We start from the raw sequence: 13,366 nt of genomic DNA on the forward strand, positions 1-13,366 counted from the left end.
GGTCAGGATGAGACTACATCACTGACCTCACCATGTAGATCTTTCCATCCAGAGTCATTTATTGATTTTAGCAATATGTCACCAAGTATTCAACAAACCTGATTAAAAACATAAGAATTTGCAATATTTTTAATTGCATACTGGTCTCTGGGGCAATTCTCAATACAAGATTCTGCTGTTCAGGTGTTTACAGGCAATAATTATGGTTGTTAAATCCAAGTTTCATAGTAGAAAAAAAAAAAAAAAAGGGAAAGCATTTTTCCTCAATAGCTATGGCATAAGCTTAAGACCCTTCATACATAGGGCACAATGCCAGATCAATAATTTATTCCCATCTTTACTGGATACAATTCTTCTCAGGAGGTGAAAACATTGGAGTTGAGACAGGTAAAAATTTACATTTGTTAGAAAATTAAAGTTTATTAAACCACTCTCTGCCCCTTCTCCCATCACCCAAATCAACAAAAGGTTAAACATTAAAGTCTTTTAAAAGCTGTATATACATAAACATTAGATCTTACTGCATAACATTAGTGATAAGGCACTGTTTTATCAAATTAAAACTTCTAACCCGAATCCCAGTTGCTTAGATATTTCCTTTAACAGGTTGTCTGGCTTAAACCCAGTCTGTAGAATTGTGACATTGCATGAACTGAAGATTCACCAGTGTCAGCCAGGAGCGATGACAGTACCCAAATACTCAGTTGACACCTTGTCCCTTGTGGACATGTCCTGTACCATTAAGCAGTGGAGCAAGTCAAGCCAAGGCAAAGATATGCCATGCTCATGCACTGCCTACCCTGCACCAGTTGTAGAAATTGTGGTTATTAATTAAGTATATCCCCCTTCCCATCTCTGAACGCTGGCAGTGGCCTGGCATTAGTGTGCACCAATTTGCCACATCTTGTGGCGCCAGTATTTAAGAACTCACTACCAGTGCTAGGCCACACCTGATTAAGCTGCTGGAGCAGTGCAACATTATTTCTCCGCTCCCCAATTCTTGTTCTCCAGGCTGTCTACAGGTAATATTTCCAATTTGCTTTTGCTGATTGTCAGGTTATGCCTGGGAGAATTCTTCATGTTGGGGAGTGGTTACTGCTTGTTTACATTATCTACTGTAGATGTGGCGCCCCTGACCTGGTCAGGCACCACAGTACTACACCCATGCTGGGTGAGTACAAACAGGTAATCCCAAAGGCTGAGTAGGGCGTGTACGCACAGGCACATTGTAACCAGGACACACACGGGGACCCCTGGGCAGACCCAGGAGGGGGCGTCGCCTCCACATATCAGCTAGTGGTGCGGTCGTGGGGCTGGAAACGAGTTGCAGTGACAGTCGAAGGAGTAGGAGGAGTGGAGCAGCCGAGTCAAGTGGAGACACAAGAGCGGGAACACCAATCAGACCCTGCACATGTTGTGCTGCTGGCAAGGGAGGACATTACCAGTCTAAAAGACACCTGACGAGAGCAGTAAGGAGTTGAGTACGAGGACTTCTGGTAATGAAAGCACTCACGGGGAACAGGTCCCTATAACCAGACATCCATTTAGTTGGATGCTAAATCCTGCAGGTGGGGGGGGCTAGAGGTTCCACACCAACCAACACAGAGCCCGAGCATCAGCAGCAACGAGGGGGCCGATAAGGAGGATTGAGCCTAAAGCTATCCATCTTGGTCCACGCTGCCCGCAAACTGGTCAGAAAGGGGAGAAAAGGCAGCTGCGACTTCCCTGGATGAAACCCACGGTACTTTAAGTCAGGGGTTGTCCGAAACAAAAAGTGCTAGGAAGGCAAGTCAGCAGTCACCCCTATATCAGCCTGAAGGATACCTGGTTCTCTGGTTCATCTCAGCATCGCCCAGGTTGCCTCACTACCACAGAAAGAGAGTCAACAATTGAAAGACATTTATGACTGAGACGGAGTTCTTCTGCGACCTGTTCCACACACATACACCTGAGCCCCTGGGGCCAGCCTCTCGGGAGGCCACACCATCTAACTACAAGTACCATCAGCCCAAGACGCTCGCTAAGGCTAAGTTCACATTTCCGTTGATTTGTATCAGTCACATGCGTCGCTTGACGCATGTGACTGATGCGCTGTACAACGGATGACAAAGAACAGAATTCTTTGTCGGATTCCGTTGTGTGCGGGGGGCGGAGTTCGGGGGCAGAGCCGAGCGGGGGGCGGGGCCAGGCGCTGAGGATGTCAGTGGAAGTGCTGCGGTCTGCATGGCTGGGGACAGGTGAGTATCTGTGAGTGAGTGTGTGTATGTGCATGTATGTATGTATGTATGTATGTATGTATGTATGTATGTATGTATGTATGTATGTATGTGCACATGCAAAGTGTGGGAGGGGGCGGGGCCAGGCGCTGAGGATGTCAGTGGAAGTGCTGCGGTCTGCATGGCTGGGGACAGGTGAGTATCTGTGAGTGAGTGTGTGTATGTGCATGTATGTATGTATGTATGTATGTATGTATGTATGTATGTATGTATGTATGTGTGTATGTATGTGTGTATGTGCACATGCAAAGTGTGGGAGGGGGCGGGGCCAGGCGCTGAGGATGTCAGTGGAAGTGCTGCGGTCTGCATGGCTGGGGACAGGTGAGTGTATCTGTGAGTGAGTGTATGTGCATGTATGTATGTATGTATGTATGTATGTATGTATGTATGTATGTATGTATGTATGTATGTGTGTATGTGTGTATGTGTGTATGTGCACATGCAAAGTGTGGGAGGGGGCGGGGCCAGGCGCTGAGGATGTCAGTGGAAGTGCTGCGGTCTGCATGGCTGGGGACAGGTGAGTGTATCTGTGAGTGTGTGTATGTGCATGTATGTATGTATGTATGTATGTATGTATGTATGTATGTATGTATGTATGTATGTATGTATGTATGTATGTATGTATGTATGTATGTATGTATGTGCACATGCAAAGTGTGGGAGGGGGTGGAGCCGAGCGGGGGGCGGGGCCAGACGAGGGTGTCAGTGGCAGTGCTTGTCTGCATGGCTGGGGACAGGTGTGTGTGTGTGTGTGTGTGTGTGTGTGTGTGTGTGTGTGTGTGTGTGTGTGTGTGTGTGTGTGTGTGTGTGTGTGTGTGTGTGTGTGTGTGTGTGTGTGTGTGTGTGTGTGTGTGTGTGTACATACATGTGCGGAGTGCGGGAGGGGGCGGGGCCGAGCGGGGAAGTGTCGGCCTCCCTGCACACGTAACCAGCCTAAATATCGGGTAACAGCAAAGCACCCGATGTTTACCTTGGTTACCCGATATTTACCTTGGTTACGGGCCTACACCGCTTAGCGCTGGCTCCTTGCACCGTAACCAGGGTAAATATCGGGTAACCAACCAAAGCTGGTGACGTGTGCAGGGAGCCAGAGAGCATGCGCAGCGAAATCCGACGGATCTCGCTGCTCAAAAAACGTTACATGCTGCGTTCCTCCCGCCCGGCGGTCAGTCGTTCCACGACTGATCAGTCGGGCGGAGGGTGCAACGCAGCATCATCAGTCACAATCCGCTGCTCATACAAGTCTATGGGAGCAGCGGAATCCGCTAAACGGATTCCGCTGTTTACAAGAGCAGCGGATTGTGACTGATAGATTTTAGCGGAAATGTGAACTTAGCCTAAACTGCAGTGGTGGACCCCCATCACCCTGACCGCAAAACAGAGTGGTGTCACGACTACTATGAAAGTGAACCTGACATACCTTTTGCCAGAAGGGTCCCTACAGAGAAGTCCCTGCAGTGTCCCACTGCAGCGCCGTGGTGGGCGACTCCTAGACATCATGGTACACTATTGAATTAAGATCACTAAAGTTTAATTAGTCTTACCCCTGTGGCAGTTAACCATTATTTCCCCACACATGGGTGTGTTACTGAAACTGATGTAAATCATAGGATTTGATCCTGTATGCTTGAAGCCTCAGTGGTTGTGCATAGCCAAGTATACCATCTATCTCACCTATTCCCACAGCACTAATCCTCTGCACATAAGACATGCTGATGTGATGTCATGTTTGTTGTCTCATGTGCTGATTTGTGGAAGGAGACTGTGGCCCCTCCTTTAATGTATTAAACATCATCTGCATCTCAAAGATCCAAATCGTGTTTACATTGGGCAGACAGCCAGTAGAGTGTGGTGTGGCTTGCAGGCCAGAGTTTTCAGCCCTCAGCTGTCTGCTAGCTGAACAAGTGTTCACTAGTAGCTCTAATCTGGCTTACCACAAACATGAACTCTTGGCCAAGCATATGGGGGAGCCTTTACAGCAATGCCAGTGGTTTCAAGGAGCTGTAGAAATCTCATTGACCTGAGACTACCAGTATATCATGCAGTTTATTCAAACCCCAAACTGTAGAGTTTTATTTCTAACACACCCTCTTCCAGTGTAGCCTCAAATTGTAATGTTTGCACATCCTTTACCATTTGATGTAAGGAGGGGGAAGGGGGTGGGGGAATGCAGGCGGAGGTTAGATATCCATGAACCCCAAACTAGTCACTCTGCATAAATCCACAACAGCAGATTGCCAATGCACATTTGCAGAAATCATGCAAGTTTTAATTATATAACCATATATGAACATGTCCCAGTTGTACTTTATTAGTACAGATTTTGAAATTAGGCCCCAGAACATAGGTGATTAACAGCTTGTTCTTTACAGTATGAGAAATTTAAGCTTTGATTTATCAAAGGGTGCCCTTAAAGGGTGTTCTAGTTCATAAATTGATTAGAACAGCATGTAAAATAAGCAGGTTTGCAATTGACTATCTGCTGTCAGTCGTTCTCCTGCAGTGACACTTATCCTTTATAGCATACATAAGGCTTCCATTGATCTTAGACACTAGTATCCACCCAGACCCTGGACAAGTGTGACTGTAGTTACATTAAGGTCCCTTTACACACTGCAACATAGCTAGCGATATTGCTGTAACGTCACTGATTGTGATGTAATGAGACCTCCCCAGTGACATTGCAAGGTGAAACGCATCAGCAACCTGGCCCACGCTGTGAGGTCGCTGATCGCTACACATCTCAGGAACTTTTTGGTCCGTTGTTTCCCGCTGCGCAGCATGCATCATTGTGTTTGAAACAGTTACGACAGACTTCCCTTTCAAATAGCTGCTTTGACACCTCCCCAATGACCAGCGAGGTCATTCTGCAGGTCCGTATCGCTACTGCGTCGTTGGCCAGGTTTGCCTGTTTGACAGCTCAGAGACTTTATAGCGATCCCGGCCAAGTTGGGATCGCTAGAAAGTCAGTGTGTAGAGTGGCATTTAGACTCAATACTTCAGCCACCTTTTCTCCAGCCTATTTTCTATACAGTTAGCAGCTGGGGGTTTGAAGGGGGAGATTAGAAAAGCTATAAAGCCACTATAATCTTACAAAATCTAGAGTCCTCATCAGCTTCTGCCATAGTAGATCTAATTTCAGCACTGTCAAAGTTGTTTAACCCTAGAACACAACCATAGAAATCTACAATAGTAAACAAGTAACCTAGCAGGCCTGCAAGGCCCCAGGTATGCGTTCTAGGGTTAAATGCCCCATTATCGCCATCTGTAATTATAGGGATAATAGATTCCAGGTCAAACCACCAATAGTTGAATGTGTTCTAGCAGAATTTGTGCTGGGATTTATATTTCTGCTAATACTACAGTTCAATTCAGCATCACTCGAGGAGATTCCACCCTGCTAGAAGCCAGAAAGTAAAGGGTCTTCAAAGCTACATGCTTAAAGAAAACTTTAATATGACTAAAGAGAACAGGCATGTCCAATATAGATGGAGCAAGGAAGGAAAGCTGTAGAGTGACTATGCCCCTCAGTCTGACTCATTAAAAGTGGTGGTGTTTACTGTGTCATTGAATGGACACTAAAATATGTAGAAGTCCACATTTCACTGCTTCAGCATTTGGGAACCAACATTCAAAAAAGAAAAAAGAAAAAATACCCCAACACAGTGCCTTGCGAAAGTATTCAGGCCCCTTGAATTTGTAAACCTTTTACATTTCAGGCTTCAACAATAAATTTAAAATTTTATGGTGAAGAAACAAGTGAGAATTGTGAAGGTGAACGATATTTATTGCTTTTTTTTTTTTTTTTTTACAAAAATTAAACAAAAAAAACCCACAAACCTGAAAATTGGGGCGTGCAATATTATTCAGCCCCTTTAAGTTAACACTTTGTAGCGCCACCTTTTCCTGCGATTACAGCTGCAAGTCGCTTGGGGTATGTCGATCAGTTTTGCACATCGAGAGACTGAAATTCCTGCCCATTCTTTGCAAAATCTTGAGCTCAGTGAGGTTGGATGGAGAGCATTTGAACAGCAGTTTTCAGCTCTTTACACAGATTCTTGATTGGATTCAGGTCTGGACTTTGATCTTAAAGCAAAATCTACAATGGAATGGTTTACAAATAAACGTATCCAGGTGTTAGGCCAAGTCATTGTCTTGTTGAAAGAAAAGTCTCCGTTCCTGTCAGGTCTTTTGCAGACTCCAATAGGTTTTCAAGAATGGTCTATTTAGCTCCGTCCATCTTAACCATCTTCCCTGTCCCTGCTGAAGAAAAGCAGGTCAAAACCATGATGCTGCCACCACCATGTTTGACAGTGGGGATGGTGTGTGCAGGGTGATTAGCTGTGTTGCTTTTATGCTACACATAGTTTGGCATTGTGTCCAAAAAGTTAGATTTTGGATTCATCTGACCAGAGCACCTTCCACATGTTTGGTGTGTCTCCCAGGTGGCTTGTTGCAAATTTTAAACACTTTATGGATATCTTTGAGAAATGGCTTTTTTCTTGCCACTCTTCCATAAAGGCCAGATTTGTGCAGTGTATGACTGTTGTCCTATGGACACTCTCCCACCTCAGCTATAGATCTCTGCAGTTCATCCAGAGTGATCATGGGCCTCTTGGCTGCATCTCTGATCAGTCTTGTTTGAGATGAAAATTTGGATGGACGGCCGGGTCTTTGTAGATTTGCAGTGGTATGATACTCCTTCCATTTCAATATGATCACTTGCAGTGCCTCTTGGGACGTTTTAAAGTTGTGGAAATCTTTTTGTAACCAAATCTGGTTTTAAACTTCTCCACAACAATATCACAAACCTGCCTGTTGTGTTCCTTGGTTTTCATGATGGTCAATGTGCTTTAAACAGAACAGTGAGACCATCATAGAGCAGGTGCATTTATATAGACATGATTGCACAGGTGGATTATATTTATCAGTCTTTAGGAAAACATTGGATCATTCAGAGATCCTCAATGAACTTCTGGAGTGAATTTGCTGCACTGAAAGTAAAAGGGGACGAATATTGCATGCCCCAATTCAGTTTATTGCTTATTTTACATTTTTGTAAAAAAATAAATATTCACCTTCACAGTTGTGTCCCACTTGTTGATCCCTAATCAGAATATTTATTGGTGAGGTCAGTGGGAGAATTTTCTATACTTCATCTGAAGTGCAGGCTAACTGCACAGGCAGATTTACACTGTTACATAGAGCTACAGTGCCATGTACTATACATTGTGTTTCTAGATCTCTACCTGTGACAAAATTAGAAAAAAAAAATATAAAAAAAGTTTCAATTGCTGGTGATCTCTTGTTGTATATGTGCATTAGTGATAAACATCATCATATTTGGTGTCCCTGTAATTGTAACAGCCCACAGTGATCAGTAAATAGCATAAGGGTGTTTATGGATTTAGAGATTATAAAAAGGTTAAGCTGCAAATGCTACGTTTCTTATACTGCATGTTTTTCCCCCTGGTGTTTGCACCACAATTACAATCTTGAAAGGTTTTGGTGTGTAGTGCAGATGAATAGTGTTTTTGTAGTTAGACACCAAAAAGCAAGATGTTGGTTAATCTACATGAAGATGAGAAAGTGGTGGCTGCTACGACTATGAATGCAGTCTGGGGCATTGCTGAATGTCCTTCACTACCAAATGGATGTGGCAAGGCCATGGTAAAATTTGCCATAGTTTGCCCATCTTTCGGGACTTCAAAAGTTGGGAAGTATTAAGTTATTACTTAAAGTGCTGTTAATCAACTTTTAGGATAAATTCACATGAAAATGTGTCAAAATTTGAAATCTGATTCATATGATTACATGTGATTTTTTTAATGTAGCCTGGGATGAATTTGTTATAAAGTCACATCTTGTGGATTTTAAAGCTACCACTTCCACTGACAGATTTTGTTCTCAGCATTGCATAGTCTGAAGTCTTCTGTAAATCCAGTACAATTCAACATGCAGATTTTGCAATAAAATAGAGTCTGCAGACTTATACCTGGGTTTGTAAAAAATAAATAAATAAATAAATATATATACATAAAAATGTAACAGTATGGCCATCAGCTGCACTTGCTTCCTCCCATCTGTCATCTGTGCTTACTTCCACCCATGTTAGCAGCTCACTTATTTCAGCCACCAGGGATATTTTCTGTGCAAGAGACAAGACACTCCACATCAGAACCAAATGCTCCTATAACCTTTAAAATATTTACCAGTTATGTCTAATCATGTCCAATATGCACTGGTAGGCATCACTGGGATTATTTGTGCTAACGAGTGAAGCTAGTGTCTTCTGCATCTGTCCTAGTAATGCTATACACAAGGATGAGTATTCCTGCTTTTAATTAAGTAATCTTTATCAAAATTAAAGAAGTAAAGGATAAAGACCTTCAGGGCAGTTTGAGTTTTGACCAATTTTTCATTTGGGTTTGCACTGTTCCCACAACAGAAGGCAATCTTGTGCACTGTAGAATGAATTGAGAATAAAGCTGGCTTGCTACAATAGATTCTAGAGAACAAGTTGGGAGACCTTCAGGCTTTGATACTGAAGAAACAGATTAATGTAATTTGCTGCAGAACTCTGGAAACAGCCACTCCATTCAGCTGGAAATGTCCATTCAGAACCTGCACAGTAGGTCTATGTGTCCTTTAGTTAAAGTTGAGCAAACTGCTGATATTTGACAGTCAATGTCTATAGAGCCTCCTGGCAGATGTTGGGAAGGAGGGGGATCAGCATGTTGAATTCCAGCAGCCAATCCTTTAGTTTGCTTGGGGGATAAGCCACTTCAAGGAGTTTAGTATTGGTTCCCAGAACTGTTGGGGGCTATATTCTAGCGGTGGGTGCAGCAGACAGCCAATGACTGCCACAGCTTTCAATACTCATGCCCTCAGGCCTCACATGTGGAGAAAAACAAACCTCAAACACTGAGCTTTGAAGGTCAGCTGTTTAAATGGTTCTTGATGCAGACTGGTACAGTAGCAATTGCAAACTACATAGATCTAGACTTGGGGGTTAACACTGCTTTCTGGAAGATGATTTTAAAAAGGAACCTGTCAGGTCCAATATGCATCCAGAACCATGAATAGTTCTGGCTGCATATTGCTAATCCCTGCATCTAGTAGCATACATTATCTAGAGATCCATTTCTAAAGATCTTTTATTATATGGTAATGAGCGAGGAGACTAGTCCCCTGGGCATTAGCTCCCTTGGCTAGCTGGCTGCATTAGTCTGTTAGTACACCTGTGGGCATGCTAATGAATGTGCAGCGTCAGAGGCAAGGTCACTCACCTCTCCACTGTCATTGCGTCCAATGCTGAATTTCGGCTCAGTGCACATTACCCCATACTTACCGGTCATGTGCACTACTTCAGTTTGAAGCCAGGACACGTATACCCGGCTTCCTAGTGCACATGACCAAAACTCCAGGGTCATGCGCTCTGAGCTAGGATCCAGCGTCAGATGCTATGGCAGCAGAGAGGTGAGTGAAATCATCCTCTGATGCTGCACAATTAGCATGTTGGCACACCCACAGGGGGTGTACTAACATGCTAATGGAGCTGACTAGCAAGGGGGAACACTAGTCCCTGCGCTCATTAGGATACGATATAAGTTCTTTAGAAATACTTTCTAAAGATCTAGCTATACTAGTGTATACAGGGACAGTTAGGCAGGGATCATCAATATGCACAGAACTGCTCAGTTCTGGGTGCATATTGGACCTGACATGTTCCCTTAAAGGCTGCTTTTATTTTTAAATTTACATTAAGAATTCTAACTGCCCCCTATGGTTATTTTTTTATTACATTAAAGTTAATGTTTCATTCAAAGCTACAAACGCAGTGAAATTGCAAGAAAACCTACAAATCTGCCTTGAGCCATGCTCACACTTGTTTGCATAAAGTGGCTTAAGCTATACACGTTGCATTTTTTCTTGTTTTAAACTCCTGTGTCAATAACAAACCGCATGCTTTTGCTTCCCCAGCAAAGTCAGAGAAATCGCAATTTCCATGCGCACGTTATATTTGACAAAACAGTCAAAACTGTAGGTCAAAATCTTGACAAAAAAAAAAAAAGTTAATTCATTGTGTGTTAATATTTTCCACCCTTTGACTTCTCAATATGAAAACACTGTCCAGAATGTGGCCAAAAATGCATGCGTTTACTGATGTCAAGCACAATATTTACATTTGTCAAGTCTGCCAGAGGGTGCGGTTTTGTTGACAAACCAGAACACAGCGTGCGCACGTGTGACGCCTTGGCCTATCAGGTCATCACAGGGTATTTTGCAATCTGCCCTTCTGTGCAATATCCACCTCCTCCTTTGTTATAGATCCCTGACCTTTGGTGTTGCCAAGAAAAGCTAATCAAAATCCTAGGAACACACTGCACCACACCCACCAGTGGCTGACTGGAAGGGAATAGGGATCCTTATTTGGGAGGAGGGGGGGGGGGGTTGGTTAAGGAGAGGTCAGGAGCTCGGCTACTAGGTGGCAGACGGTCTGGGCCTGGTAGGAGCTGGACCCCGATCGCAGGGGGATCATGACAAGGGGCACAGACTGTCGAGGACAGCCGGTGGTCTTGTGCCATCACCAGGCAGGGGCCTGGGCACGACGGGGTACGTGGACCCTAGGTCAGGAAGGAGCTTCAGGCGTCCTGGCAATTTACCTGAGGACGGAGCCTTCAAGATCCGATCTCCACCCGCTGCAAAATCCGGGGTACTAGCGCAACGAGGGAAGAATACAATACACATAGTCCAGAATATCCCAAGCGTGAACCCTGAGAGCAAGTTCATCCAGTTAGCCATACTGGTGAGTGGCACCAGATAGTTCTATGCTAAAGGGACCAGTTAGAAGGTGCCACGGAAAAGGCCACAGGCTAACAAGCAACACCAATTGGCACGGGATCCAGGCGTGCTCCCTCCCTGCTGAAGCGATAAAGAACTTTGGTTTACCACGGTTGTCAGTGTCAGCGTTCTTGGACTGAGTACTAAAGTAATCCCTGACAGTCCCAACGGCACCTCCGTCACCTACACCAAGTCCTGGGGCATCCCCCCTACTCGTGGAGGGGCTAAACATCTGGCTGCCCACACCATTGCCACCGGGTACTCCCCATTGCAGCGGTGGTACTCCATTTTACCACGCACCATGGGTGGCATCACGAACTGTCCATACAATCCCCTGTAAATAACCCCCTTTATTCCGAGTGGCCACGCGACCCTGACCCCGGGTCTAGAGACCCCTCAAGCCACCGCGGATCCGAGCAGCAGCGGCAGGCTGGCGACGTGGGGGGGGGGGGGGCTGGGGAGGCGGCACACATTCCCTTACAGTACCACCAAAAGCCATGAGATTTCAGAAAGTATCGTGTGAACTATTTTTTATTCCTGACTGACTTGGAAAACTGCAGCATGTCAATTCTTGGCTTCATAGGAAGCAATGAGTGCAAAAATGTGGCAGACTTTTTTTGCATTTTTGGTGAATAGAACTGCTAAAATGTTCTGTGGACAGTATATTTACCAAAGAAAGCATTCTAAATAAGGCTAGTTTCACACTTTCATTGTGCAGCATCCGTCGCATTGCATGACATATGTAACGGATGCGTTGCATATAGTGGCACAACTGATGTGACGAATCCTGCAAAACGGAATCTGTTGTAGTTTTTTTTTTTTCCCCCCCCGATATTTACTCAACTGAGCATGCGCAGTTGTGTAAAGACAGATCAGTCACATGTATTCGTCAAATGACAGATTCCGCCACCATAGGCTTCCATTATAAAAATGACGAACGCCGACGGAATCCAGCACATTGCGCGTTTGACACTGGGGGGGGGGGGGGGGGGGGGGGGGAAGAACAGCAAAAAAAACTACATGCTGCGTTCTTTCCACCCGGCGGGTGCCACACAGCATCGTCCGACGGATACAACGCAACATCATCCGTCGCATTGCATCATCAATACAAGTCAATGGGAAACAGCACACATCAGTTATCGGACCGTGCTGTTTCCCAAAGCGGCGGATTGCGATGGATGCCAAACAACGCAAGTGTGGAAGTACCCCAAGATGCCGTAAACCTGCTGCTTTACTGCCAAGAGAACAGGTTTTACCTTCAGAAATAAAAGTAACATGTCAACATGGCTTTAGGCTATGCACAAGTTGCAGAAGTTTAGATCTCCTGGCAGGAAAAAACAAAAAAAAAACAAAAAACAACAAACCACACAAAACAAAAAACTCAAACATGTTTAGAACATTTATTCACGTTATGTTGTACCCATATCTTAGTCAACACCCTCCTGATAGTTAAACTTCGATATAGTATGCATTTTTATTGACAGCGTAAAAAATGATATCAAATTAACATTTGGTGTGACCACCCTCTCCATCAAGACTATTTTTTCTTTTGCGCAATTGCAAAGTTGGCTTTTTTTTATTTAATGATTAGTTGTATGTATATACAATTATACCAAACAGATAACTGTCATTTTCATACGTAGGTTTAAAGTCAAACATCTGTTTCATGCTTAAACTTGGTGAAACAGCAAAACTGCAACAAAAAGGTGAGGTTGTAGAAGAGCTTCACATCATAGGTAATTTGCAAAAATCAACCACAATAGGAAGGATATATTGCATCCAAGTCTATCACAAGTAAAGCCTTCAAAAGCAGACTGGTGATTTCAATATATGCCATTGAAGAACTTTTGAAACACTAAGAAATGGGTAGCATTGAGGACCACTGATTTAGTCAGCCAAGGGGTGCAAATTAAAGTCCAAAAGCCCATGCTTACTTTACTTCTAGAAATTATGTCCGGCCGTGCCATCAGCGCCAAACAAGTAGTTGACTGATTGGAAACTGCCTGTATAAACTAATGAGCAAAATTTGTAGTGAAACTAAAACTAGTCTTAGGGTACAGTCACTTTAGTGACGCTCCAGCGATCCCACCAGCGTTCTGACCTGGTCAGGATAGCTGGTGCGTCACTACATAGCCACTGGTGAGCTGTCAGCCAGATCTCACCAGCGACCAGCAACGCGTGGAAGCGATGCTGTGCTTGGTAACTAAGTTAAATATCGGGAAACCAAGCGCTTGGTTACCCGATAT

General features: G+C 44.3%; 1 protein-coding gene across 1 annotated transcript in view; it reads right to left on the reverse strand.

The window, feature by feature from the left end:
* RBPMS2 (RNA binding protein, mRNA processing factor 2) overlaps window positions 1–13,366 on the reverse strand; it is a 48,714-nt gene that overhangs the window by 13,262 nt on the left and 22,086 nt on the right. The gene's annotated exons all lie outside the window — the stretch shown is intronic.

Source organism: Anomaloglossus baeobatrachus, chromosome 4 (assembly GCF_048569485.1).
Source record: "Anomaloglossus baeobatrachus isolate aAnoBae1 chromosome 4, aAnoBae1.hap1, whole genome shotgun sequence".
Lineage (NCBI taxonomy): Eukaryota > Metazoa > Chordata > Amphibia > Anura > Aromobatidae > Anomaloglossus > Anomaloglossus baeobatrachus.